The 27,205-nt window shown below is 43.2% G+C and overlaps 1 protein-coding gene and 1 long non-coding RNA gene across 2 annotated transcripts in view; both read left to right on the forward strand.

Moving 5' to 3' along the window:
* The window catches only part of LOC109400229 (ankyrin repeat domain-containing protein 12), a 469,219-nt gene that overhangs the window by 47,190 nt on the left and 394,824 nt on the right, over nt 1-27,205 (forward strand). The gene's annotated exons all lie outside the window — the stretch shown is intronic.
* LOC134285766 (uncharacterized) lies at nt 6,308-6,750 on the forward strand. The gene is made up of 2 exons (XR_009996611.1): nt 6,308-6,441; nt 6,603-6,750. It is a non-coding gene; the product is annotated as an uncharacterized LOC134285766 (long non-coding RNA).

The following is a 27,205-nucleotide window of genomic DNA, read 5'->3' on the forward strand; positions in this document are numbered from 1 at the left end:
GGAAAATCCGTGGAACTATTCATGGAAAAACTGCAGGAGGAAACCCTAAATGAATATCTTGAGAATCCCTGCAAGAATCTCTAGAGGAATTCTGGAAGGAATCCATGGAGAAATTTCTGAAGGAATTCCTGGAGAAATTTTAAGAGGAATTCAGAAAGGAATTTCTGGTGGAGTTCCAGGAGGGTTTTCTGGATGAATTACTGCAGGAATCATCGGTGGAATTCCTGGAGGGATCCATGAAATAAATCCAGGAGGAATGTGCAGAGGAAACCCTAGAGAAGAAATTCCTGGAAGAATTTTCGGAGGAATTCATGGAAGAATTCCTGGATCCAAACTTGAATAAATTCCTGGAGTAATTCCTGAGGAAATACCTGTTGAAATTCTTGGTAGAACTCTTGCAGAAGTCTCTGGAGAAATGCCTGAATGAAATCCTAGAGGCATGCCAGGAGGAATACCTGGAATAATTCTTGAAAAAAATCCGGGAGGAATTTCCGAAGGAGTTCCTGGAGGAATCTCAAGATTCATTCCTGATGAAATACAAAGTTCGATTTCTGAAGGAATTCCAGGAGGATTTTCTGAAGAATTCTCAGGGGAAATACAGAAGAAACCGCTGAAATTCCTGAAATCCTGGATTAATTCCTGCGGGAGTTTCTGAAGGAATCCCAATAAGAGTTCTTCTAGAAATGTTTAAAATAATCTCGGAATTCGTTTTTGTAAGAATAACAGAAGAAATTTCCGGTGAATCCCTGGAGGAACTCTTGTAGTAATTTCTGAAGAAACCCGATGAGGAATCCCGGAAGCAAGCCCCATTAGGAACTCTTTATGGAATCTCAGGAGAGCTTTCTTAGCGAATACCTGGAAGAATTTTTGTAGGAATATTCCTGGATAAAAAAATGAAGAAATCAATGTCTGCAGTGATTGTTGAAGGATTACTAGGATCCCTAGTAGAGCGGACCTGGTGGGATGGTTAGAACACTTGACTATCACACCGAGGACCTGGGATCGAATCCCACTCCCGACAAACTAGCAAAATGTGAGTTCTTCCTTCGGAAGGGAAGTAAAGCGTGGGTCCCGAGATGAACTAGCCTAGGGCTAAAAATCTCGTTAATACAGATAAAAAAAAAACTAGAACCCTAAAGGTTTTTTGTACAAATTTTTCAAGCAATTCTTAGAGTGTTTTTTAAGAATCTCTAAGTAAAATTTTCAAAAAGAATTTCTGGAATACATTCCTGCAGAAATACTTCGAATCACTCCAGATGTAATTATTGGAGCAATCTCTAGTGGAATTTTGGAAGGCATATATGGAGATATCCCTGTAGAAATCTCTAAATACCTGCAGAAATACCTTAAAGGATCTCTGGAGAAATTCCTGAAGGAAACTTCGAAAAAAGCACTGGAACAATTACTGGAGGAACCTCTTAAGATATCCCAGGACATATCCCCGAAAAAATGTCTAGTGGAATCCCTAGATGAATTCTTGATTGAATTTCTGGAAGAAGCTAAGATGGAATCACTGAATTAAGCTATGGAAAAAAAATCTTGGAAGAATTGTTCGTACTCATATAGTTTACAAAACTATGAACAAATCTGAAACAGTCATTTTGATTACTCAAAACTACAATACTGATTTGCATATTCACATATCGGGCGCCCATCCCGCTTAAAATTCATCTCAGGTCAGGCCCCCCCTGGGCCCCCTCCAGGAAAAAATCCTAGTTACGCCAATGGTAATGTGTCAGTCGAACTTTAATATCAAAATGTGAAAAACAATACCCTCGCAATTGTTGTTTGTAATCTCACGACAGGAGATTGACATCTTAAGCCGCAGAATCGCAACTTATTGTGTGGCTTGGTTGGTTAAAGCACAGGACCAACGATACGGTGTCGTGGGTTCAAATACCACCAATATAAGTGGTAATTTCTATAAATTTATATCTCTCAATTTGTCAATTAAACGCACTTTGCCTTAAAAGCTTCTACGTCTCTTTCAGGGGGTTTTACAGTCTTCCAGGTGAGTTTAGGGGGGTTTGAAGGGCTTCACCGGCTTTTGTGTGGGTTTCAATGGGACCTCAGGTGGTTGCAGAGAAGTTGTAAGGCGTCTCGGCGCGTTACCGGGGATTTAGATGAGATATACAGAGATTTCAGGGTGGTTTCAGATGCTTTTCCTGGAGTTTCAAGACGTTCCAAGGAGATCCACTAGCTTTCAGGTGAATTTAGGAGGGGTTTCAGCCTGCTTGTAGACGTGTTTCAAGGCGTTTCAGTAGGTTTAGGGGTCTTTGGAGTTTTAGAGAGAGTTTTTGAGACGAAAACCTTCCAGACATTGTCCGTGCACAGAAACTGCGATAAGGAGGGTTTTCCCTAGTTTTGGCAAATAGCGTAGGGGCGCCTACCCAGTCAACACACGATCGTATATGATGTTGAATAAAATGCAAAAGTGGAGGCGATGTACGCACACTTTACACGCTGTTAAATGGAAGCATGTACCCATATGGCCTCCACTTTAGCATCTTATTCAACATCATGTAAGACTTTATGGAACATCGGCAATGGGAGGAGTTGAACCCCCAAACCCCCTCCTTTGTACATAGCGACTTGATTGTCACGATGACTTGATGTAATAACCTAGAGGCGTTTGTGAAATCATCGATTTCAAGAAAGTAGGGAAAATGGTTTAATGACAACCGAGAAGTGGGCTCTGTCAGTGATATGACATGGACTAATCTAAATCCTCGTGGCAAAGCTTTGTAGAAGCTTCCAAATTGGGTTTGTGATTCAAATGTTTCTTCATGGAATCCTGGAGTTTTGCTTCATGGAAACCTCGAAATAAACGCAAATAGCTTTTATAAAAATTTCTGTACGAAGATTTTCGTAAAAGTTTGAATAGAATTTGCCCTTGAATTCCAAGTAGGATTGACCCTGAGTGCTCAGAATCGTGAATAAATTAAACTAGAGAAAGATTTTCATAGGAACCCAAGCAAGGCTTGCTCAGAATCCTGAGCTGGATTAGTTTAGAATCATAAGCACTACCTGCACACAATTTAAGGACAGCTAGGCTCAGTAACCCAAGTAGGATTTGCTTAGAACCATGAGCAGGACTGGTTCAAAATTCTGAGCCAGATCGGATCAGTAACCCGAGCCGGGGTTGCTTAAAACCTTGAAAAGCATTTTCTTGAGCGTAAGCCAATTGTGCTTGAGATACAATTGGCTCAAAATCCTGAGAACGGTTGTCTCAGCATCCCGATCTTGCTTGCCTCTGAACACATTCTGCTAAGAAATTTTAACTTTTTCCTGTCAATAGTTTTGAGCCGAATCGACTCATAATCTTGAGCAAGATTGGACCAAAAACCTGAGCAGCATTTGCTCTGCATTCTAACCGGGATTTGCAAAGAATCAAGAGAAGGATTAACACAGAATCCTGCCTGAGCCAGACAGGCTCAGAATTTTTAGGAAGTTGGGCTAAGCAGTCTGAGCAGGATTTGTTTAGAATCGAGAGCAAAACTGGTTAATAGTTCCGAGTCATATGAGATCAGTAACCTGAGCAGGGTTTTCAGCAGGATCTTGGCTCCAAGTTCTGAGCTGGATTGGCTTCGAATCCTGAGCTGAATTTGCTCAGAATTCTGAGCTTCATGTCTGAAATTGATTCTGGGTATTATTTTACGAAAACTACTTCGGTATTGTGTTTGTAAATTTATACATATTTTTTTGAAATTCCTCGGGAATTTCATCGGCGATCGTATATTCCTTAAAGCCAATTGATAATTTCTGAATTTCCAAAGAAATTCTGTGAGAAATTTTTAATGTAATTATCTGAGAAATTTCCAAAGAAATTTACAAATTAAGTGTAGGGAGAACTCCCAAAAAATATACCAAGAAATTGAGGAAAGAATCCCTAGAAGAATTTCCAAATTAATGGCCCAACGAACTTCCACAGAAATGGCCTCCTAGAATTTCTATGGAATTTTTGAAGAAGATTTAAAATGAATAACTTAAGGCTTTTCCAAACAAGTTGTCGAAGGAATTCCCAAAGGAAGTACTGAGCAACGGCAATTTGGTTTTTTTTTTAATTTCATGGGAAGTTTTTTTCTGCCATTTATCTGGAAGTTGTTTAGCCCATTAATTTAGAAGTTCCACAGACAGTTACTTTAGGAATTCTTTCCACAATTGCTGCGGCATATTCTTTGAGAATTCTTCCGGAACTTTATTTGTGAATTTATTCGGAAAATTCTCAGGCAATTTCATTGGAAATTTCTTAGACAATACCTTTGGAAATTTCTCAGTGGATACTTTTGTAAATTCAGAAATTCATAATTGGATATAAGGAATTAACATAGGAACTGAGATTTCAAAAAAGAATAAAAAAAAATGATTTTTTTTTTTTTTACTTGTTCGTTTATTTGGGAGGCTCGGGCGCCACATGGGCATAACTGAGCCGAAATCTTTTGTTTTTACAATGGTTTAACATTTTACAATTTATTACTGTCTTAAAACTATGTTAGTTTGGGAAGCCGAAGTACTCGCGGCTGTTTCGAGGTTAAGGATTGAGAAAAATAAAATAAAATAAAATAAAATTGGGAAGGAGGGATTTAAGGGTTTAAAACTAAATTATTTGCTAACTTATACTAAAACATTGATGGGACAAATTGTCCATATCTGTAACGGAACCAAAAAAAAAGGACTTTATCGGTAGAAAACGACAAGAAGAGGACAAACGGAAGGGGGAGTGACGACAGACAGGGGCGAACAACAAAACCAAAAGGCGGACAACGAAAACAAGGAACGTACTACATCAAACTCTGACATCAACACGTTTCAAAAACTGGTAAATCAGGTTCATGTATTCCAAATCAAGTCCTGCCAACACTTCTCTAACGGGTTTCTGTTGTTTACCTCGGACCCGGAGAATTTCATGCAGCTCAGATCTGACCTCACAATACTCATTGCATCCCCAAACGACATATTCGATATCCTGGTAAGCCACGCCACAGACACAGAGATTGCTTTCTGAGAGTCCAATACGAAAGGTATGTGCGTTCAACAAATAGTGGTTGGACATCAACCGACACATCACACGAATGAAATCGCGGCCTAAATCCAACCCTTTGAACCATGGCTTCTTCGACACCTGTGGAATGATGGAGTGCAACCATCTACCCATCTCTCCATCTCTCCATTTGTGTTGCCAGCTGATCAAGGTCTCCTGACGGGCCAATGCAAAAAATTCGTCGAAGGCGATTTGACGCTCGTAAATATCGCCTTCGCTAGCGCCCACCTTAGCCAGAGAGTCCGCTTTCTCATTGCCCGGGATTGAGCAATGTGAAGGGACCCAAGCTATGGTGATGATGTATGAGCGTTTGGACAAAGCACTCAAGACTTGGCGTATTCCATTCAGGAAGTACGCTGAGTGCTTCATCGGTTTCATTGACCGAACAGCCTCCAGAGAGCTTAGACTGTCGGTAAAAATGAAGTAGTGCTCAGGTGGAAGAGTGCGAATGTACTCTAAGGTGTAGTATATAGCCGCTAGCTCAGCAATGTATACCGAACATGGCTTTTGAAGCATGAAGGTGGCGCTATGAAATTCGTTGTAGACACCGAATCCAGTCGAATCATCGGTTTTGGAACCATCTGTGAAGAACTGTCTGGCCCCGCTAACATGCCCGAACTTACTTGCAAAAATTTGTGGAATACCTATGGAACGATAAGATTCCGGTATACCGGTGATCTCATCCTTCATAGAGAGATCAAAATCCACAGAGGAGCTGTCGAAGTCTGAGAAGTTGTCACGATTGGTGTTAACCGGAGATGGGCTTACCTCCAGCGTCATGTACCAGTAGTACACACTCATAAAACGAGTTTGGGGATTCTGTTCGAGCAGCTTTTCGAAGTTTTCTATGACTAACGGATTCACAACCTCGCATCGGATGAGGAACCGGAATGACAACTCCGCAAAGCGGTCTGTCAGAGGCTGTACACCAGCGAGTACCTCTAAACTCATAGTGTGAGTCGAGTTCATGCAACCTAACGCGATCCGAAGGCAACGGTACTGAACCCGTTGAAGTTTCAGCAAGTGTGTTTTCGCCGCGGATTGAAAACAAAAACTACCGTATTCTAAAACCGACAGAATGGTTGTTTGGTACAGCCTGATCAGATCTTCCGGGTGTGCTCCCCACCATGTTCCGGTAATAGTTCGCATAAAGTTGATTCGTTTTTGGCATTTCTGTATCAGATACACAATGTGCTTCCCCCAGGTGCATTTGGAGTCAAACCAGATGCCGAGGTATTGTGAAGACATGCTATGAGTGATTGTCTTACCCATTAGAACGAGCGGAAACTTAGCCGGTTTGTGTTTTTTAGAAAAGACAACCATCTCAGTTTTCTCCGGAGAGAATTCGATACCCAGCTTCAGAGCCCAAGTAGACAAACTGTCCAAAGTATCCTGTAGTGGTCCTTGCAGATCGACTGCTATTGATCCCGTCACAGAAACAACACAGTCATCCGCAAGCTGTCTTAACGTGCAATTTTCCATGAGACAATCATCAATGTCTCTGACATAAAAATTGTAAAGAAGGGGGCTTAAACATGAACCCTGGGGGAGACCCATGTAGCTAATTCGTGAAACTGTCAAGTCGCCATGAGCAAAGCTCATCTGCTTCTCAAACAGCAAATTGTACAAAAAGTTGTTCATAATTGGTGAAAAGCCTCTTTCGTGCAGTTTGTCGGAAAGAACATCGACACAAACTGAATCAAAAGCCCCCTTGATATCCAAAAACACTGAGCCCATTTGCTGCTTTTGCGCAAAGGCAAGTTGAATTTCTGAAGAAAGCATCGCAAGACAGTCGTTTGTTCCTTTGCCTCTGCGGAAACCAAATTGTGTATCTGACAACATGCCATTCGATTCAACCCATTTGTCCAGTCGAAAGAGAATCATCTTCTCCAACAACTTCCGTAGACAAGACAACATCGCGATTGGACGGTACGAATTATGATCCGACGCGGGTTTACCGGGTTTTTGAATAGCTATCACTCTCACTTGCCTCCAATCATCCGGAATGATGTTGTTATCCAGGAACTGATTGAACAAGTTCAACAAGCGCCTCTTAGCCACGTCGGGGAGGTTTTTAAGCAAGTTGAACTTAATTCGATCCATTCCTGGAGCGGAATTGTTACATGAAAGAAGAGCAAGTGAGAATTCAATCATCGAAAACGGTCTATCCATATCGTCTCTATCCTCGGAAACGTCACGAATTATTCGCTCCACGGGTACGGAATCTGGACAAACTTTTTTTGCGAACTTGAGAATCCACCGAGGAGAGCTTTCTCGATCCTCGTTAACCGACGACGCGTTACGCATTCTTCTACCGACGTTCCAAAGAGTTCTCATCGAAGTCTCGCGCGACAAACCCTCGATGAACCGACGCCAGTAACCGCTTTTCTTCGCCTTGATCAAGTTCTTGAACTTGCTTTCAAGGGAAGCGAACCGCTTGAAGTTTTCGACCGAGCCGCGTTTCCGAAACGCTTTGAACGCAGCGGATTTCTCGCGATAGATTTCTGTACACTCGCTATCCCACCACGGATTTGGGGGTTTCCTGCGAACCGAAGGACCTGGCACTGGCCGACGTTGTGCCTGAAGCGCGCTACTGATGATCAGTTCTGATAGAAACTGATACTCTTCCCGCGGTGGAAGGACTTCTACCGAATGCTCACCGTCGATAATTGCTTCCGCGTACTTCTCCCAGTCAATGTGCTTGGTGAGATCGTAGGCGATGTCGATAGATGGAGGTTGATGTGACCCATTGGAAATAGAAACAACAATCGGCAGATGATCACTACCATGAGGATCCTGGATAACCTTCCATGTACACTCCAGCGATAGTGAGCTCGAACAGATTGAGAGGTCTAATCGGCTGTTTCTAGGGCTGCCATCTTGAGCTGGAGGTGCCACTCGTGTAACTTCTCCGGTATTCAAAATTGTCATGTTGAAGTCGTCGCAGAGGTCATATATCAACGTTGAACGGCTGTCATCGTACAGTTCCCCCCAGCCTGTACCATGGGAGTTGAAATCTCCCATGAGCAGCCGAGGCTCGGGCATAACCGAGCAGATGTGGGCGAGATCCCTGCGAGATATTGCAGTTCTCGGTGGAAGATATATGGAGGCAACACTGAGGGTTTTACCTCGGATAGTCACCTCACATGCGACGGCTTCAATGCCTGTCATCGGATGAAAATCGACTCTGTAAAATGAGTGCTGCTTCTTGATCCCTAGAAGCACCCCTCCGTACGAGTCAGATCGATCAAGGCGAATGATATTATAATCGGGAAAAGGTAAGGTTACATCAGGTGTCAGCCATGTTTCGGATAGTGCAAAAACATCGCATTGTAAATTGTTAACTAAAAATTTAAAAACGTCTAATTTCGGTGTAATACTACGACAGTTCCAGTGTAGAACCGAAATCGTATCTTCGACCTCGGTGGTTAAATTAGCCATCGAAAGATACGATTGTCGCAAGGAGGGGCATTTTAGAAGCCAACTGCTTCAAAAGAGGGGTCACACAAGGAAGAAGTCCTTTTACAATGTTCTTCACGGAATCTGAAGCATTGAAGAAGCTGAGGATGATGTCTACGATGCCAGAGAGCGTAAACAATGGCGCACCCTGAGGTTGCTCCTGGTGCTCCGAATGCTGTCTTTCCGGTTGAGAATTCGAAAAACGTGGGGCATCTGGGATTTTAGATGTTCCCGGGAGTGATGGAAAGTCTCGTTCGTCCTGGATTTTGAATCCCGGAGGGGAACGTTTTGTGACTTTCTTACCACTCTTCAAATTTGTCATGGTGGGTTGGGGGTCGCTGCTAGGCAGATTCCGTGGTTTTTTGGTGGGTCTCTGGAGCCTCATCCGTTTCCTCGTTTCACCCTTGAAAACAAAGGGAACCCCGTCCCCGACCTCAGAGTCAGATCCCTGATCATCGAGAGATAAAGACGAGTAGATGTTACGGGATTCAACGGTCGGGGCAGCTTTTTTCAGCATTTCGGCGTAGCTTCGCCGTGATCGCTGCTGCAACGATCGTTTTTGATGTTTTTTCTGCTGTATGTACCTTGGGCAATCAATCAGATCATGTGGACGGTCGCTGCCACAATAAACACACTTGGGCGGCGTTTTACACGCACCGTCCACATGTCTCTCCCCGCATGTTGCACAGCGAGGTTTATTGCTGCAGTACTGAGCGGTGTGGCCCAGCTGCTTGCAATTGATGCAATTCATTACCTTCGGTACATACAGCCTCACAGGTAGCCGAAGTTTGCCAATCACCAGCAGATCTGGTAATGCAGATCCGGAGAAGGTCACGCAAAATTCTTCAGATGGTGTGTAAACCTTCTTCTCGCCCTCCTGGGATACCGAATGCAGTTGCCGGCAATCCAGTATCTGGACAGGAGGTAGAGAAGGGTTATGGAAACGACCACAGCCTTGCATGATCGTTTCGCAGGTCAAAGATGCGTCGGCGACCTTCCCCGAAATCTCTATCGACGCGCTCGGAAGGTAAACGAAGTACTCAAGTGTAAACAACTCGCAGGCCACAATCTCGTTAGCGTGTTTTCGGTCGCCTACTGTCACCCGAAGCTTAGCTGTACCGACCATGTCAATGGAGACAACGGAAGAATACCGCTTAGTCAGATCCTTGCTGATTTGAACGGTGTTCAAACGTTTGCCTTTGGATCGGAAGAAAACAACATATGGCCCGCCAAAGTCGGGAGGGTAGGCCTTGAGGCGGGGGGACGTCGAAACAGATTTACTGTTGGTGTCCATTTGAGAAGCACCAGGGTGAAGGGAATCAAAGGGGTTAGCATTTATATCGCCTTGTTGGCTCGAGCAGTCCGATGCCAATAACAAAGCTTCGTTGATGCGGTACGACGTACCCCCGCCATCGTCATCATCGCCCATTGTGGTAGTTAACTACCACCACGGGACACTCAAAAACCTTAAACTAACACTATCACTGAGACGAGAAATAATCAAAAAACAAGGGACAAAATTAACGCTACAGGAAAAGTGAGAAAAACTGCTTATGTACCAAATTAAATCTAATCAAAGAGTCAGTGGAGAGGGGGGAACAACGAGAGGTAACTTTATGTACTTATCTTTGTGCACTTTGTTTAGCCACAGGCTCGACGACGACAGGTCCAAGCGATCGGATGGCCCGCACAGGGAGGAAGCGAGCTGCTGCTGAGCGCCCGACGCTGCGCTGGTGTGCGGCGGTTGAACGCTCTCTGCTCTTCTCTCGGTGTGCTGCTACTGTCGACGACGATGAGCTTGGGTACTCACTGGAAGAAACCGATCACGGCCGCGCGAGCGGCGCGGTGTGCGGGGGGTGCTGCACTGCTGTGCTCGATAATCGGTCAATGCGCCACGTGATACAATTAAAACGTGAACTTTACTCAAACTAAACGAACTTTTGCGGCAAAAATTGTGGCCTAGCCAACCGCACTCGTCCCACTAGGGAAAATCACTTCAACACTTGATCACTCGGGAAACTAGCACTTTGGAAAATAGCCACCGAACTGGATAATATCGGGAGACAAACCGGACGAACGAAAAGTTGCGACTGTCTCGCACGAACGCTCGCCAAAGAGTGAAAAAATGAAATTACCCAATCAATTTGCAAAAGAATTCTCGAAGGCATATTCGAAAAAAAAATCCGAAAAACTTTCAAAGAAATTCTCAAATGAAATGCCAGATTAATTTGTATAAAAATCGCCTTAGTTTCGAATGGAGATTTCAATGGATTCACTTTAATGATTGCCAATGGAATTTATGAAGAAATTATAAAAGATTTTCAAAGCAATTGGCCAAATTCTATCCCAAAATCAGTATGTGAAATACATTCCAAAAAAGTTGCCGACAAAATTTTCAAAACAAATTTTTGAATCAATTTGGAAGGTGGAAAAAGTTTCAAAGACCATGCCAGAGAAATCTTCCAATTGGTTGTTGAAAAAGCCATTTCAAGGATTTTCAGAAAAAAATATAAAAAAAATCGTTTGAAGTAGTAAGTGTGAAGGTTTCTAAAGAAATTTGTTGAAGTATTGCCGAAGGTTTTTTTTCCCTAAGAAATGCCGAAGAAAATCTGTAAAAAATATCGGAAAAGTTTCCAGAGGAATTACCGGAAAAATCCTACAGAAACAACTAAAGAAGTCTCCAAAATTTTCCTGATGTAATTTTCGAAGCAAGTTTAATCGAACTTGTCGAAGGTATTCGAAAAAAAAACTGTAGCATAAATTCTTTAGTTTATGACTGAAAAAATGTCTAAGAAATTGTTTTACAACTTGCAGAGGACTTGTAGACGGCATTTATAATAGAATTTTGCAGAGAAATTGTCGAACGAATGTTCGACAAAATTCCGAAACAATACAGAAGAAATTGCCAAAGAAATTGAGCATGAGCATGAGCATGAGCATAGATGACCGTACTATTCGTAGTTGCTACTCCGTGATTGACCAGAACAATCGAAGTTGCACAAGGAACCAACAGACGGAGCTTGGGAGTAGCTTACCGTCCTCAATGTGCATCTTCGAGAATTCCAAACTTTATTAGGTCAATAACGGCGCCGGTCACGTCCTTACGGTCATCGAGGAAGGAAAGGAATGTTATTATGACGTGCGTTGCTTACTAAAGACCGAGATCACCTCTGCGTCTCCACGTCTGTCATGGGAAGGACTTTTTGTTAGTGGGGAGGGGAAAGGGCGCATGATATGAGTTCACTTTGGTAAGTGGAGTGAATAATGCAACCCTATTAATATCAAACCACTTATTTTCATTTGGACTAAAACAAAACACATGCCGACATCGAAGATGACGAACCATTCAGATAGTTTTCGAAGTGCGAAAATTAACGAAAGAGAAAATAAAGTGATTTGAACCAACGTGGCTTTGGAACTTGGGCCGACACTTGACGTGACGAACATTTCAATGTCTGTTGACTAAAATCGCAAAAAATGTTGTTTGTTGCATTTATCGTATCATAAATCGCCCCGTACGAAGATGAGCAGTCAAATAGACGACGACGACGACCGAATGAAAACGCGGCCTGTACACTTTGCCTCCAAAAACTCACTCTTCAGAAGAAATTGCCAAAGAAATTTGCAAAGAAGTTCTCAGAGTCATTGCTGAAAAAATAACGAAACACATTACCGAAAGAATTTCCTAAGGAATTACCGATGGAGTTGCTGGAGAGTTTGTACAATATACTAAACGAATTGCTGTCATAATCAAAAGAAAATCGCTTCAGAAAATGCTAAAACGATTGATGAAGGAGCTTCCGAAAAAATCGAAGCAGGGCATTTTTTTATTGCCGTACGGGTTTGGGCCAAAGGGTCCCATATTTTCATGAAACTTTTTCCACAGGCAGGGCTCATGGATATATGAACAAAAAAAATTGAGAAAAATTCAGGGTCGCCTATTTTCCCGGAGAACTCAGGTGGAAAATCTTTGTTTCTGGCACAACTTACTTTGAAATATCATAACTCAAGAACAAAGCATCATAGAAACAAAATGTTTAAGAAAATGAAAGCAAATTTTCTCAGTAATCCAAAAAAATGTGAACTGGAGAAAGTTTACCACAAAATTTTCCACAGTTGAGAAAATTCGTAAAGTAAAGCCGGAAACACAATGCCCGAACTCGTAAAAAAAAAATATAAAAAAAAATTGAGAAGGTTATTTCATAAGCTTTAATCGCTGAAATTTTTGAAATGCACTTTTTCTCGTTTTTGAGTTATGGCCATTTTTTACTGAAAATGTCTTAATGTGTCATATAAGCCTTTTCTTTGAAAAATCATAACTCAAGAACGAAGCATCGTAGAAACAATGTTTTTTAATTTAAATGAAAGCAAGTTAAGGACTGTTCATTAAAGAAAGTGGACACCTGTTTTTCAATAGAAAATATTTATTTTCGAACAAATTCATAAGTTTATTTTTTATTTAATACAATCAATATACATGTGGCCGAATTCACGAGAGTTTGAACATTTACTTCGCATTTCTGAAGAACGCTCGGACTTTCCTCTTGATACCTCCCATTAGATTCTGCACAACTTTCTCCGTAACATTTCGTTGTGCCGCAGACCAAATTTTCTTGAAGCAATCAACAGAGCTTGCTTCTCTTCCATCTTTCTTGAGATGCCGCTTAATTATTGTCCAGTATCTTTTCACAGGACGCAGTTCAGGGAAGTTTGGTGGATTTTGGCATTTTTCGACAAAATCAACTTTTTCCGTCTTGAGCATCTCTAGTGTAGAAGAAATGTAATGAGCGGATGCTAGATCCGGCCAAAACAATGGAGGATCCGTATGTTTTCGATAGATGGGTAGCGGTCGTTTTTTTATGCATTCCTTTATGTTATTTTCACCGTTGATTGTTCCTGTTGTGAAATACGAAGAACTGTTTAAACCGCATGAACAATTAGCTTGCCACACCAAAAACTTTTTCCCAAATTTTTCGGTTCTGATGTGCCAGCACATCCAGCACATCTGTCACATCTGTCACATCTGTCCCCTGCTCAGCGTTGAAAAATTGCGGTACCGGAAGTGATACTAGTACACAATTCTCAAAAAGACAACTTTTTGGAACACCATTTGTGCAGAATTCATCTGCTAGTCGCTAAGCTAATCCAACCCATCGCTCAAAATTTCTCACTTTTTTCATTTTCTTTGAACGTGTTGCCGAAGTGAACAATGTTTTTACACACTGAGCAAAAATTCACAATTTTTTGTTTAGTTTTAACTCTAAACTATTGGTAAACAAATGTCCACTTTCTTTAATGAACAGTCCTTATCTTAGGAATAAAAAAAAAATGTGAAGTGGAAAAAACTTTTCCACAAAATTTTCCTGTTCCAATGTTTTTTCAAAAATTCTTTCACAATGACATTTTTAGGGTCCCAAACCCCTGTTCTTTTTTTTTCTCATCCCATAACGCGAACTAGTGCTGAACGGTGTTATCTTTTTAATACAGATAAAAAAGTAGATGTGGTGGCGGCTAGGTATGTTAGCTTTGGCATACCTAACAGTCCAGAGCGAAGCCATCATCTCCGAAGTGTGAAGCGAGCGAAAGTGTTACCTTGAAGTGGATGTTCAAGGTGAATTGGCCTACGCCATTGACAGCTGAATTAGGCTTGAAACGCTTCAGACGAAACTTTTAGTATTTTAATTTATTTTTTGTTAAAAATTATCTCAGGACGTATGAGTAACACAGACTGTGACATACTGCACGCATCATCCCGTTCGATGAAGTAATTCCTATCGTTTATTCTTCCGTCGCACGCCCGATCGATTATAAATTAAGTCAAACGAATAGGTAGCAAGTAAACGACGCATTGGCACGGAAATTGATTTTTTATTCAATTGCCAGTAGTGGAAGTGGGGTCTGGCTGGGTTGGGCTGGACGAGAACGTCGGGATGAAAAATGGGTTCAGTAGCCTTCGAGAATAGGTATATGTAGAGAGAGTGTGTGTATCGTACCTAGTGATCCATATCGCCGTAGAGCAATTTGTTATGCGGAGCTCTTATGGGGTACATTTGTTACGTATGCTTTGTTTGCCATAGAAAAGGGGGATATGTCAATAGCCGAGCATGATTGAGTGTGGTCCAAGTGCTTAGATATCCATTCGAAAAACTAAATTGCTTTGTGCTGCTGTATTTCAATATATTGAAAGTTGGATTGTGTTTTCTGTACATTTCATGAAAAATCCAATGTTGGCAGCCGTAGGGCTTCGCTTCTAATGATGGTCGAAATTCTATCGCAGTGCAAATACCACGTGCATTCCGTCATGTGATGACCTTTATACATTATGCCCACTGACCAGTGAACTTGCATTCACTAATATTGCACAGTACTAGTAAAAGTTCCATGGTTTCAGCAAATCTCTTCAAGAACAAACCAATTCCTGCTTGCAACTCCATTCCAAAATATAAATGTCACGTGCGCACCGAATCCCGTTCCCTAAACCCACTTCAAGTATATCCCTACCCCAGTCACCAAGAAGCAGGGATGAAAAAATCCTTGAACCCGATTTTCCTTAAGTCCTTCCGTTCGATTCGTTTTCCTCCCCGCCATGATAGGCGTTTGCTCCTTGGCACACTTTTGCGTTGAATCCCATCCGACTGGCGCGGCGGTCGCGGGCCTGCCACCAAGGTCAACTGTATGTAAAGATGTTGAATGGTTCGCCGAGGACGATGGTGATGAAGATGGCAACGACGAAAGTCTGTGCCGCCAACTTGCCAAGGGCCAAAGGGAACTCGTTGTAACGATAGTAATGCAACATTATAAAACACGGAGTAACAACGAGAGGAGTGGAACTTGCAAGGATGGAAACGGGGAAAATTTTTCCCCGTTTCCACTTGGGAGTGCAGTCCAGCAGCAGCGGGATGCAATCATCCACGTTCCCTTAAATACTGTCCGTTCCAGAAGTGCGGTTTGTGGAATTTCTTTATTTTATTCGTTTGAAGATTTTTTTTCCGCTTCACTTTAAATTTCGGCGGTTATATTTTGGTCAGCATGGTTCAGTTGCGGCTGCCGTTGACCTAACTACAACAGTGTAGTTACAGTTACTATACGCCACGGTGCACTTTATGGACGATGGCGGTTTGAACGACCGCTAAGCTGCTACAGTTTCTAGCGTGGTGCTTCACCTGTTTCGCTCGATTGAAACAGGTCAGTGGATATAGCAGGTGGTTTTGGAGTTGAGGACTCAGTTTTTTTTTATATCAAAGATTACATTTTTGGTTTCCTGATCGGTTGAGTGCGCCGGCACAAAATTGAGATATTTGTTCATATCTGCTTTATTGTAATCTTTGTTTCAGACGTGCTTGGTGGTCTAGTGGCTACCATTTTTGAATCATATGCAGAAGGTTCTGGGTTTAATCCCTGGCCTACTTTGTGTTTTTCTATATACTTTGTCCCTCATCTATACATATTCAAATAAAGTATACCTATTCACATTTTAATAGCCATCGCCACACGCTAGTTCCAAGAACCGTTTAAAGAAGCATGTGTCCTTCCTTTCACCTTCCAGAGTACACCGTCAATCTACCATTTCACGCCTCCAAGATATGCAACCAACGAAATATGCCACATCATCATAAGCAAACTCCGACATACCAGCAAGTTCTCATGCATATGGTATGCCGTGGGCTTTTCGGGCCCGTATGCAGTTGATCACCAATATTGACTTCTTTTCCCGATCAGCCTAGATAGCTGTGCAGTGCCGGTAGCGGTTGGTTCAACTGGCTAAGAATAGCACAACGGACCGCCTGTTCCAGTGCAGTGGTAGGAGTCCACTAATCAGGTGAACCCGAATTCAAGGTGTTATGCAGCTTTACGCTTACCGTGCCTAGGAATGAATGGTTAGGGGGGTCTTATAAAAACCTAATCGCAAACGGAGCCTGTGGAGTACCAGGGCACCCTCCACAGTATTTGCCCTTACTGTGCTAACCGGAGCAATAGCGCGGTGGACCTAGTGTTTCTCCGAGACAATCAGCTGCCCTTCTTCAATCTCATACTTGAGCCTGAGTAAGGGCGGGATTATGAAGATGTTATTAATTAGTTTAAATTTTCACCTATATGGTTTCGCATTATGCGTTTTACACAGTGTATTCTGTGCAGGGGGTGGAAGCTCAGGTAAAATATTATCTCCTGCGCGCCCATTAAAAACACCACCCCCGGCGAAGACTGGCGCTCGTGCCTAGCTATTTAGCACTGTAGTTGGAGGAAATGCCAATGCAGAACCCGTAGCTTCCGGGAAGGTAAGCCCAGCTCCCGGGATAGTGGGTTGGTGTCAGGCCCTGCGAGCCAGCCGTAAAAAAGACTAGCACCGGAAAATCAACAAGAGAAGAATGCGAACCGATACCAACGGCGACGACCACAGCGACGAAAAGGGACTTGCGATTGGAAGCTCGGTACGTGAAACTGCAGATCTCTCAACTTCATCGGGAGCACCGGCATACTCGCGCTGCAGGAGGTGTGTTGGACAGGATCTATGGTGCGAACGTTTAGAGGTAATCATACCATCTACCAGAGTTGCGGCAACACACGTGAGCTGGGAACAGCTTTTATAGTGATGGGCGACATGCAGAGGCGCGTGATCGGTTGGTGGCCGATCGACGAAACAATGTGCAGGTTGAGGATCAAGGGCCGATTCTTTAACATTAGCATAATAAACGTGCACAGCCCTCACTCCGGAAGCACTGATGATGAAAAAGACGTATTTTACGCGCAGCTCGAACGCGAGTACGGCCGCTGCCCAAACCACGACGTCAAGATCATCATAGGAGATCTAAACGCTCAGGTAGGCCAGGAGGAGGAATTCAGACCGACGATTGGAAAGTTCAGCGCCCACCAGCTGACGAACGAAAATGGCCTACGCCTCATCGATTTCGCAGCCTCCAAGAACATGGCCATTCGTAGCACCTTTTTCCAGCACAGCCTCCCGTATCGTTACACCTGGAGATCACCATAACAAACGAAATCGCAAATCGACCACGTTCTGATTGATGGACGGCACTTCTCCGACATTATCGACGTCTGGACCTATCGTGGCGCAAATATCGACTCTGATCACTACCTGGTGATGGTTAAACTGCACCCAAAACTCTCTGTTATTCACAACGTACATTACCGGCGGCCGCCCCGGTACGATCTAGAGCGACTGAAGCAACCGGATGTCGCCACCGCATACGCGCAGAATCTCGAGGCAGCGTTGCCGGACGAGGGTGTGCTCGATGTGGCCCCTCTAGAGGATTGCTGGAGTACAGTGAAAGCAGCCATCAACAACGCAGCCGAGAGCACAATCGGGTACGTAGAACGGAGTCGACGAAACGATTGGTTCGACGAGGAGTGCAGAGCGGTTCTGGAGAAGAAGGATGCAGCGCGGGCGGTAATGCTGCAGCATGGAACTCGACAGAATGTGGAGCGATACAGACAGAAGCGGAAGCAGCAGACCCGTCTCTTCCGGGAGAAAAAGCGCCGCCTGGAAGAAGCGGAGTGCGAGGAAATGGAACTGCTGTGCCGTTCACAGGAAACACGCAAATTCTACCAGAAGCTCAACGCATCCCGCAAAGGCTACGTGCCGCAAGCCGAAATCTGCAGGGATAAGAACGGGAGCCTCCTGACGGACAAACGTGAGGTGATCGAAAGGTGGAAGCAGCACTTCGACGAGCACCTGAATGACGAAGAGAATGTAGGCACGGAGGACCAAGGCAGCGGAGGAAATGACTATGTTGGTGCAGCAGAGGACGGAAACGAACCAACTCCCACGCTGAGGGAAGTTAAGGATGCCATCCACCAGCTCAAAAACAACAAAGCGGCTGGTAAGGACGGTATCGCAGCAGAACTCATCAAGATGGGTCCGGAAAAGTTGCCCACCTGTCTGCACCAGTTAGTAGTCAAGATCTGGGAAACCGAACAGCTACCGGAGGAGTGGAAGGAAGGGATATTCTGTCCCATCCACAAGAAAGGCGACAAGTTAATGTGTGAGAACTTTCGAGCGATCACCATTTTGAATGCCGCCTACAAAGTGCTATCCCAGATCATCTTCCGTCGTCTTTCACCTAAAGTAAATGAGTTCGTGGGAAGTTACCAAGCCGGTTTCATCGACGGCCGGTCGACAACGGACCAGATCTTCACCGTACGGCAAATCCTCCAGAAATGCCGTGAATACCAGGTCCCAACGCATCACCTGTTCATCGACTTCAAAGCGGCATACGACAGTATCGACCGCACAGAGCTATGGAAAATTATGGACGAGAACAGCTTTCCCGGGAAGCTGACTAGACTGATAAGAGCAACGATGGACGGTGTGCAGAACAGCGTAAGGATTTCGGGTGAACTATCCAGTTCATTTGAATCTCGACGGGGACGACGACAAGGTGATGGACTTTCCTGCCTACTATTCAACATCGCCCTGGAAGGTGTGATGCGACGAGCCGGGCTCAACAGCCGGGGTACGATCTTCCCGAAATCCAGCCAATTTGTCTGTTTTGCGGATGACATGTATATTATTGCTAGAACATTTGGAACGGTGGCAGAGCTGTACACCCGCCTGAAACGTGAAGCACCAAAGGTCGGACTGGTGGTGAATGCGGCTAAGACAAAGTACATGCTGGTAGGTGGGACTGAGCGAGACAGGACAAGCCTTGGCAGCAATGTTACGATAGACGGGGATACTTTCGAGGTGGTAGAAGAATTTGTCTACCTCGGTTCCTTGCTAACGGCTGACAATAACGTGAGCCGTGAAATACGAAGGCGCATCATCAGTGGAAGTCGTGCCTACTATGGGCTCCAGAAGAAACTGCGGTCAAAAAAGATTCACCCCCGCACCAAATGTACCATGTACAAGACGTTAATAAGACCGGTGATTCTCTACGGACACGAGACATGGACGATGCTCGAGGAGGACCTGCAAGCACTCGGTGTTTTCGAGCGACGGGTGCTAAGGACGATCTTCGGCGGCGTACAGGAGAACGGTGTGTGGCGGAGAAGGATGAACCACGAGCTCGCTGCACTTTACGGCGAACCCATCATCCAGAAAGTGGCCAAAGCCGGAAGGATACGATGGGCAGGACATGTTGCAAGAATGCCGGACAACAACCCTGCAAAGTTGGTGTTTGCTAACCATCCGGTTGGTACAAGAAGGCGTGGAGCGCAGAGAGCACGATGGGCGGACCAGGTGGAGCGTGATCTGGCGAGTGTTGGGCGTGACCGACGTTGGAGAGCTGCAGATGCAAATCGAGTATTATGGCGGCAAATTGTTGATTCAGTATTATCATGAATTTGATGTTAACTAAATAAATGAATGAAATTCTGTGCATCCTCGCATTTGGCGCACTCAAATCGATACCGATCTGGCTTTATTGTTGCTGTTCTTTTTTGTGCTGTGATTGTTAAGAATTTAATCTTGCCTAGTTTGGGCCCAAGTAACAATCAGCATGCCTTGAAGGTTTATTCATGTTTTATCCTGATTTTATACGAGCATGTCAAAAAGCTAGCTGTTCTAAATTAGTTTTATGTGGTAGTTTCTTACTTTGAACCTTTGGCGTTCCATAAAACTATCATATAACTTCTGCTATAAACATCTTGAATTAAAGACTTGCAAGTAGACATGAATTGGTTTTATCACTTATTATATACCATTTCAATAAAACTCGCATTTGCGGTTGTTGTCGGAGAGATTTTTTTTTGTAAACAAAAACATAAAACTGTGAGGCAATGCATAAAACCAACAAAAGATTTCGTGGCCGTAACATAAACCAAAAAAATGCTGTGATAAAACCGCTAGTTCTATCATGAGCTCAGTTATGACTACCTCAGGAGGGTTAGCCCTATTGGAGGAATCATCAGGAACACAGAGTTTTATCAGAAAAATATGTCGCCCTAGCCGGGATAATTCATGTAAATACAGAAAAATTATTGCTCAATTTTATGATTTCACGTACAGCTTAAGATCAAATTAAACCATACAACACGTTTCCGTCATTTTATTTCGTCAGAAAAATAACATTTTTTTTTAAACTCCGCTGTGTTGAAAAAACCTTTTTTGCATCCAATTCCACCGAGTAAATTAAATGCATTTAACTTCCAAATTATGCATAGTTTGTGTGGCGCACTTAGTTTTTGTCATTATCACAGTCACATTCACCACAAATTTTCCGTGGCATGTCTCCTGACACGTATTAAATAGGAAAACAAATCTGAATTCCATATCTGCATCTTTCCAATTGATGGCTGGATAAACAACCAAGCATAATTTATTCTGACTATCGAACATTGAGATTGAAAAATAATCAAAACAATTATTTGACAAGTCAGAAGATGGTTTTATTTAGAAGATTGATAAAACTATGATACAACCCGAAATCCTAAGCCGGTTTGCATACGAAGTCCTGTAGACCCTAATAAGACTGGGCCAACTAGCCAGAACGTGGGCTTATTGAGGCATACAAGAACTCGAGAGCATTTTCAAGTCGGCATCAATGGTTTTATGTTTAGGATTTTTGAATTGCTAAAAAACTTTGATAAAATTAAAATTGTTACTTGGGGGTAGTGGCTACGGTTAGGATAGCTCAGATCAATCTTCAGCACAAAAGAACAGCAACGATCAATCTTTGTAGACTTATGCAAAATGGTACAGCCCAATTGGCGTTAGTCCAAGAATCTTACTTTCGTAAGGGAAATTTCTATCTAGGAAACCTTGTGAATCCGGTGTTTGCTACTTTCAGTAAAAATGAGATGGCAAACTCACGTGTCATGCCTCGAGCATGTGTGCTTGTCAACAACGCAATCGTTGCTACACTCATCTCTGAACTAACTACTAGAGATGTATGTGCTATCACAATCGATGTATCTGTTGGGAACCTCAACAGGAAATACGTTTATTGTTCGGTTTATTTACCGCATGATGTACCATCCCCTACGGATGCTTTCAAGCAAGTCATTGCATACTGCACTTCAAAAGGCCTTTCGCTAATTGTTGGTAGTGATGCTAATGCTCACCATATAATCTGGGGCAGCTCTGACATAAATTTGAGGGGCTCCAGTTTGATGGAATACTTAGGTAGTACAGATCTTGGATAACTTAACATAGGCAACCGCCCAACCTTCATGGTATCTGCTAGAGAGGAAGTGTTAGACATAACGCTTTGCTCTAGCAGAATTAGTCACGAGCTGACCAATTGGCATGTGTCAGATGAAGAATCTTTATCTGACCATCGCTACATCTTTTTTGAACATGTGAATGTTACTTCGCAAACTTTGCGTTTCAGGAACCCCCGGTCAACCAAACTGGGATCTCTTTACCGATTTGGTTGCAGCCAAATTTCATGGATACTCACCTTCCATTGGCACTCCAAGTGATTTAGATGATGCCGTTGGTACTACAACGGCCTTCATCATGGAAGCTTTTGAAGAAGCTTGCCCTCTACGGTCTGTGAAGACCACAGGAGGAACCCCTTGGTGGAACTCTGATCTGGCAAAGCTCAGGAAACAATGTAGAAAGAGTTGGAACAGACGACGTTCGGCTGGATCGGAGGCTTTCAGGTCGGCTCGCAAGGCCTACCAGAAAGCTCTTCAGTCTACTGAACGATCCGGCTTTGTACAAATGTTTCCAGTCTGAGTGAAGCCAGTCGATTGAACAAAATCCTTGCAAAATCTAAGGATTTTCAAGTGAAGGAACTTCGTTTGCCCAATGGTGATTTCACTTCTTCTGATGAGGAAGTTTTGGAATGTTTATTCAGTACACACTTCCCCGGATGTGTGGATATTACATCTTCGGATGAAGCTGATATCTTTTCTTGTAGTTATGATTCTTTAGCTTTGGCTCGAAGTATCATAACTTAAGAATCGATTGAATGGGCACTTAATAGCTTTGTTTGAAACTACTACTTGTTTGCAGTTTTGCTACAGGGTATATTCCCAAATCCTGGCGGGATATTACTGTGAAGTTTATTCCGAAAGTGGGTCGCGCGTCGTATGAAGAAGCAAAGAGCTTCAGACCTATCAGTTTGACCTCTTTTCTTCTGAAATGCTTAGAACGCATTGTCGATCATCACATCCGTGATGTTCATCTGGCCAATGTGTCTCTTCATGTGAACCAACATGCTTACCAATCTGGAAAGTCCACTGTTTTACACAAAGTTGTTTACGATATCGAGAAAGCATTTGCTCAAAAGCAATCCTGTTTGGGTGTTTTCTTAGATATCGAGGGTGCCTTTGACAACGTGCCTTTCGATGCCATATTGGAGGCCGCACGGGGTCATGGTATATCTCCAATGATTTTCAATTGGATTCACCAAATGCTCAAAAACCGACATCTCTTCTCGACATTGCGTCAAGCGGCGATTAGGAAATTGAGTGTTTGTGGATGCCCCCAAGGAGGAGTCTTACCGCCACCTTTGTGGAATCTCGTAACAGATACGCTATTGAGGCAACTCAATAATAGCGGGTTTCCTACTTATGGTTTTGCCGACGACTATCTAACATTGTTAGTCGGTATGTGCATCAGCACCATTTTCGACCTGATGCAAAACGCTCTTCAGGTAGTTGAGGGTTGGTGTCGCCAATGTGGCTTTTCGGTTTATTCGAGTAAAACAACTATTGTTCTTTTCACGGAAAAGCGAAACTGTAATGGTGTTCGACCTTTACGTCTCTTTGATTCTGAAATCAATGTGACTGAACAGGTAAAGTTAGTTGGAGTCATTCTTGATTCCAAGCTTTCCTGGACACCTCATGTTGAGTTCAGAATCAAGAAAGCTTGTATGGTCTTCGGTCAATGCCGGTGAACCTTTGGTACAACTTGGGGTCTTAAACACAAGTATATCAAATGGATTTACACAATTGTTGTTCGTCCAATATTGGCTTATGGATGTCTTGTGTGGTGGCAAAAAGGCGAAGTGAGAACGGTCCAATAAAAATCTCCAAGGGATGTGCTTAATGGCGATGTCTGGAGCGTTCTCTTCAACTTCTACGGCAGCGCTCGAAGTTCTCTTTGACTTTGACTGACTGCTAACGACTGTATTGACGAGTATTTCGCTTGTTTTACGGCTCTTTCAGTCTATATTAAGCAGCTAAAACGCCTTTCGCATCTACTGTTCTACGTTTCGGTGTGTATTTCACCTTCTCTTTGACGTTACCCCACTACACATTCATCTCGAACAAGAAGAACTTTCTTGCACTTACCGTCTATGGGTACTCGGTTTACTAGAGGAAACTCCTGTGAACCGCAGTTCAACACACACCTCGTTGTTTCCACTTTTGGTGAATTGAGACAAAGTTGTCCTTGCTCCAAATCTTACAATTGCTTGTAATTTCCCATATAGGACTTTTTCCACGAAATTCCCTTCCCGGAAAGAGTGGACATCTGGTTATCCGGAGGAAAGTATTTCAGACGGCATCGCATGTTACGCTGCACTGATGGCTCCCTTCTCGAAGGTCGAGCAGGTGCTGGTGTTTATTCTCGTGAACTAAGACTGCATCAGTCTTATTCACTTGGTAGACACTGCACCGTTTTCCAGGCCGAAATCTTTGCTCTTATGTGCGGAATGCAATCAGCACTTCAGCAGCACGTAATGGGCAAAGTAATATACTTCTGTTCAGATAACCAGGCTGCTATTAAAGCACTTGCTTCGGCCAATTCCAGGTCGAAGATAGTTATCGCTTGTCGAGCTCAAATCGAGGAGCTGAATTCAGCAAACGCTGTTCTCCTTGTATGGGAACCTGGCCATTCTTCCATCACTGAAAATGAATTGGCTGATGAGTTAGCTCGCACTGGAGCATCACATGACTTCATTGGCCCTGAGCCAGCTATTCCGGTATCCAAGTGTTGGGTGAAGCTTCAGATTGACACATGGGCTGCCACTCAGCACAAACAATACTGGAATAGTTTGGAGTCATGTCGTCAAACAAAATTGTACCGTCTACCCCTGTTGGTTTGACCTCATCTAATATGAACACTTTTTAATTTGACCCCCTCTAATCTGCACATTGTTCAGACTAAAAATTGTTCAAACGTCAATCTGCTCATGGAACAGAGTGAAACGGAACGCAGAATCAAAACAAAACTGCAAAAAGGGTTACCATCAGTGTGTTTTTCGATGCCCACAGGGTTACTAGAAGTTCAAATTAAAAAATGAACCCCGTTGGTTTGCATGAGGTATCGTTCAAACCAACGGGGGTAGACGGTATTGTACTGAGCCATCTCTAGGGATGGCAAAGTATCTAACAAATCTGTCAAAGCAGCATTGTAGTATGCTGGTCAAAGCATTGACTGGCCACACTTATTAAGTGAAACTGACTTCAAAAACCTGAATCTTCAGGACGTTCTGTTGTTCTTGACCCGCTGTGGTAAAAAGCTGTAGGCTCTCTTTCGCTTTATGCGTTATCACAGTGCCTTTCTCAGGGCGCTGTTTGAACCAGGCCCCTGGCATGAATGAAATTATCGTAGCCAACATCTAACTGCCTTATACTCATATTCGTGCAAATTGAAACGAGCGTGTAATCAACAAACGCAGCTTTTGTTTGATGCTGTGAGCCACACACGAAATCACATTCACAATGCGTGTTGGTTGGGTTGCTTTATTCAACTAATCGCATGCTCCTCTTACCGTACATTAATATTAAAGCGAGTTTGAAGTGTTTTGTGATCATAAGTGGTGGAAAAAATGATTCCAAAAACTGATCAACAAACCAAAATAAACGTTAAACAAAAAATTGTTGATGTTTTCGCATTTGACAGTGGGCGCTATTTATTAGCGCCCAGGACATCCTGTCTACCATGATTCCAATGCATTGATATAGGCCGTGTCAGGGGCCTGGTTTGAACCCATTGTGGTACGCTTATGTGTTATTACAGTGTCCTTTCCAGGACGCTATGTGAACCCATTGTGGTACGCTTTTGCGTGTACAACGATCCTATTACCTTACCTGTCCTGTCGCCTGTCCTATCCTTTTTCCTTTTCTTCTCCGTCAGGTAAATGATTAATAAGCTCGTGTTCATGGCGATGGTACAAGTTTCCCAAATGTAGGAGAACGTGCCTCTGGAGCCGACCTACTGATACCTGATGCCGTGGGCAAGCGATTGCAATGATCATTTCCCTTCCCTTCCGCACATTATCCTGCAATCTGACGTAGCAGACGTCATTCTAGTCTAAAAATAGAATATCATCAACACCCATACACTATACATGCCTATTAGTCCCAAGCAGCTATCTTATTGATTCCTTGTGTGAGTGTAACCTGGTCTGGCGATACTGGAGTACATCCAGGGCTATTAGTCAATCTTTAGCTCAAGCTCAATTCTAATATGTTGCTAATTGATTTCCTTTTTCTTTCCTCTCTTCTGAACAGGTAATATTCGTTGAGCACGTGTTTGAGAATATTTAACCGCTGGTAAGTGTGGTATTTTCATGATTCATTCCGTCTACCTGTGACCTGAGTTGTACACGAATCCGAATAAATAATAATAGTTAAGTATAACTCCATATATTTGTTACTGTATTGCACCTCCTGGATACGCCTATGATCAAAAACCACCCCTTCTCCTCATGATTCTCGATCAAAATCCAATTTTCGCTTGCCGATTGCCGATCCAACCACCAACGGATACGGCGGAAAATTCCACCGACTGTTGCTTCATTTGCGAAATCCTACATCTCCTCTTAAAAACGGAAAAAAGAAGCTTGGCGGCCTGCCGGCCCGCCGGACGTGCCGCCCAGATTCCGAATCCGGGAAAGCCCCAGTTACCGGCTACCGGTGACGGCGCGCGGTAGCTGTGCAGCAAACTCCTCGATTCATCTTAAATGGAATGGAAATATTTACGAAATCGTTGTAGACGTCTTCGTAGGAAAGTAGGTAGGTAGAAAGTTCCTGTAACGACGACGTCCGTCTCCTGCAGATTCGCAACTATGGCGACAGTGAAAATTAACCAAATGGAACGGAACGTGGAAAGTGCTGTGGAAATGGGAAAATAAGTATCTTGAGCATTAAATTACAGTGGCTGTGTTTTGCGCGCGGATTATGTTTACCTGCGAGATGTTTTATTATTTGGAGAGAAACAAAAAACAACTGTGAAGGAAGCAGGCATGTCAAGTTTACAGGTTGAAGTTGGTTTTACAGATTTTTACCCATCAGCTTGCATTTTCAAACTTTAAAAAGTCCCTGTAAAAATCTGGTACTCATTCAGCCATCTGTTGCCAACCAGTAGGAGGCAATCAGTGAAGTACTAGATTGAAAGTAGTGAGCTGGTTTTTTGTATGGTGAGATGTTCAATTCTCCATTTCTGCAAAGAAATGGTTCAAACAGCGTGGTTTCTTGACTAATTTGATGCTGCTTGAGCAAAAGTTTGGGTAACTGTGTTGTTGAAGTTGCATGAAATAAATAATACAACAACAAAGTTACCCAAACTTTTGCTCAAACAGCATCAAATTAGCCAAGAAATCATATAACCCACGCTGTTTGCACCACTTCATTGCAAAAATAGAGAATTGAACATCTCACCATGCAAAAATCCAGCTCATTACTTTCAATCTAGTACTTCACTGATTGCCTCCTATAGGACAGATCGGTGAAGTACTAGATTTGTCGTAATGAGCTGAATTTTAGTATGGTGAGAAGGTCAATTCTCCGTTTCTGTAATGAAATAGTGCAAAAAGCGTGGGTATTATGATTCCTTGCCTAATTTGATGC

This window comes from Aedes albopictus, chromosome 1 (genome assembly GCF_035046485.1).
Source record: "Aedes albopictus strain Foshan chromosome 1, AalbF5, whole genome shotgun sequence".
NCBI lineage: Eukaryota > Metazoa > Arthropoda > Insecta > Diptera > Culicidae > Aedes > Aedes albopictus.